Raw genomic sequence first — 3233 nt, 5'->3', positions numbered from 1 at the left:
AAAAAAAAAAAAAAAAAAAAAAAAGTGAAATCTATCGTAGGCTTTAGACATATCCAACTTAAGAGCCATCCAACTACATTTGCCCTTAAGATGTCTCAAATAATAAAAAACCTCATGGGCAATGATGGTATTATTTGAAATTTGTCTCCCTTTAACAAAAGTAGCTTGAAAGGGTAAAATGATTTTATCTAAAACCTGTTTAAGACTATTAGCTAAAATCTTGGTAATAATTTTAGAAGTGAAATAAGATAGCTAATTGGCTAAAGTCATCCACATACTTAACCTTTTCTTTTTTTATTTTTTATTTTTGGGAATAAGATAGAGTAGAGTATGATTCGAATCAAAAGGAAGGTTGAGGAGCTCTATTGGTGTATTAAATGTTGTTCAACATACCTCTACCGCTAATTGCATTGTCCATAATAACCCAAACACTTGGGGCACACACCCCAAGTACCTCTTAGCCGGAGAATGTGTACTAGAAGGCTGACACACTTGAGAGGATCTTCTTCCTTGCTGAGGATCGTGGTGACCAAAGCTGCGAGAGCTTCGCCTACTCCTCCCTAGGTTGTTGCTCTGTTTTATATACTTTTAGGTAAGGGTGTCAAGACCTAGTCTAAACCGAACCTGGATTGAATTGAAGTCTTATTGGGTCTGTTTTAGTTTGTGGTAATATAATCCTAAAATCAAACTGCACCGAAAAGCTGAACAAACCATTAAAACCGAAATAACTTGAGAGTTTGCATAATTTTGTATGGTATGAACCCAAACCGGTCCAAAACTAACCGAATAACAATTCCAATCAAACTGAGCCAATACCAGAATTCATTTATTGATTTGGTTTTGTTTTCACCATTCTCACACTAAAACTAACTCAATCTAGATCGAAATCCAACTGGACCAACCGATTAACATTCCTAACTTAAGGCACAACAAAGAGCACATTATCCATTATGGGTTCAGTTTGTTTTGGATGAACCCGCAAAGAATCGACCCGAGGACTTCCCTCGTAGAGTGGATTTTTAAAACTATTTTTTATCATTGGAACTAAAAAAAAGAGTTTGAGCTCTCTTGGCTTACTTTTAGGCACGCGGGGGTGGCTATCCGCATGTGTCCCAAAGTGATGTCCATTTTTTGATAATGGATATACTCAAGAGAAAAGGTTTGGAATTTGACCACCCTCATTTGGGAAGTTTTCTCGATTGGCCACTGGGCTTCAACGTTAAAGGCTGGGGTTTTAGAAATGGGTATCGACAATGTAGTTAGTTTCTCCCAATTCCGATTGTGATTGGTTTGGAATCAGCTAGAATTGGTCCCAATAACCCCAGAATGGGCCACTTGATCTAAAAATCCACCGATTCAATAGATTGTTTGAATAAATATATTAATTTGAAGCAGCATAAATCGAGATCGGTCTTGACCGATTCCCAATCTGATTCAACAATTTTTGAAACCCTGGTAGAGTCGCTTCTCATAGTAGTGGTAATGTGGTATCACATAAAAATCCTTTGTGGTGAGGCAGTGAGAGGCAATGAGGATCCAACAGCATGCTGGAGCCCTCCTAGTCGTTGGACCCTCATTGCCACTCACCACTCACTCTAGGGGATTTGAACCCATGTGGTACCATGGGTGGTGAAGACTTTGGGTCATGGAAAAAAAAAAAAAAAAAAAGGTAGGTTGTTGTTGACAATGGTTTACTTGTTTTTATATTGAGTAATTTGGTTAAACAAGAGATTTTGTGGGTAATTTGATAAATTCAGATCCATTTTCTTATTTGGAAAATATATCCTATGTGGCCTTGTACTGTACATACGAAAAAAATCCTCTACCATGGATACAACGGTGTGGTGAACATCCGATGGTCAGAATGACATCGGTACAATGTCGTTTCAACCGTTCGATGCCAGTCGCACTGCCATACCCACGGCAAACAATCATCGCCCCTGTACATATTGGTGAAAAATGACCAGCTTTCTCATGAAAGGAAAAATAACATTTTTCGTAGATAGTTCTTTGTGTGCTCCTATTGGCCGTCATGCATGTATCATGAATCACACTACCCCAAAAAAAAAAAAAAAAACCATTTTGAATAATCTTATAATTTTTCAAAAAAAATGAGCCACCAACCGTTTGACCTTTAACTACCACCAGCCACCATATCAGCCGTCGAATTGATAAACGTTTATTTCAATTAGACAGCTTCCTACACTTTTATCAGTTATCACAATTAAGTTCTAAACGAATAAATCAAACATTCGCTCTCAAAAGAATACATTAGCACATCTGTGGCCGTTGGATTAGAATAAGTGGTGGGACATGGGTATTCCAATCTAGCAACAGCCAGTATCGTTCCAACAAGGTCCACCCTCATCAAAATCACATGTTAACACATCAGATCTTAGAAAAAAAAAAAGAAAAAGAAAGAACGTTAGATGTGTATCTGCCCCAAAACACAAGAGTATGGAAAGACCATGCTGCCCTTGCACTGAAAATGCTCATGTCAGCCTTCCCATTTGTTGCATGCACCGGTGTGTATCTGCACCAGCGGGTATTGTTCCCTTTGCTGATTTTAAAATAAATTTATTCCAATCCAATAATACAGCAAATGAGATTATAAAATAGTAAACCTCAAATGCAACAAAGAGCCACCTTTGGATTAGAATAAACAATGTAACCCGTTAATCTACTTATTCCAATCTAACAACTTCCAGTACAAGTAACGTAATCTCCGCCTCATCTAACCTCGTTTCTCTCTCCACATGTGGTCTCATGAAGAATCTTCTGAAGGTTAGATACAATCAACCAACTACATGGCTACACCTCTGTCTTCACCACTCATCGTCACCCACTCACCACTCTGTAGAGTCTAGAGTCTCTAGACACTAGTGGCGTTAATATTACTCGTCCTCGTCGTTCTCTCTCTATTTTTCATTCGCTTTCGCTTTTTTATATTTATTTATTTTATTTTCATTTTAATCGAAAAACCAGTAACCACGCAACCTTTAAGCAAAGCGTAAGGAGAGATCCAAGGCACACTCTCTCCCGCCCATAACTCCCCTCCTTCGCTTCACCCCCGAAAATTCTGAACCTTAATACTTCCTCTTCTCCCTCTAAATCTATCCAATCCAACCCAATCGGCATCGCTGCTCATTCTGTGATGAACAACCACCAGGTACTTCCAATTTCTTTCTCTTCTCTTTCTCTCTTTTTTTTTTTTTTTTTTTTTTTTTTTTTTT

At 38.1% G+C, this 3233-nt stretch overlaps 1 protein-coding gene across 4 annotated transcripts in view; it reads left to right on the top strand.

Annotated features, from left to right (window-relative positions):
- The first annotated feature begins 2867 nt into the window (after positions 1-2867).
- LOC122057434 overlaps positions 2868-3233 on the top strand; it is a 16026-nt gene continuing 15660 nt past the window's right edge. For 2 of the 4 annotated variants that reach the window (XM_042619539.1, XM_042619538.1), the window contains exon 1: positions 2868-3169. The gene's annotated coding sequence lies outside the window, so the exon portion shown is untranslated. The remainder of the gene's footprint in view (positions 3170-3233) is intronic. The other 2 variants (XM_042619536.1, XM_042619537.1) reach the window with 1 other exon arrangement.

This window comes from Macadamia integrifolia, chromosome 12, assembly GCF_013358625.1.
Source record: "Macadamia integrifolia cultivar HAES 741 chromosome 12, SCU_Mint_v3, whole genome shotgun sequence".
In the NCBI taxonomy this organism is placed as follows: Eukaryota; Viridiplantae; Streptophyta; class Magnoliopsida; order Proteales; family Proteaceae; genus Macadamia; species Macadamia integrifolia.
The sequence above is the reverse complement of the archived record's forward strand: the minus strand, read 5'-3'. Positions and strand labels throughout refer to the sequence as shown.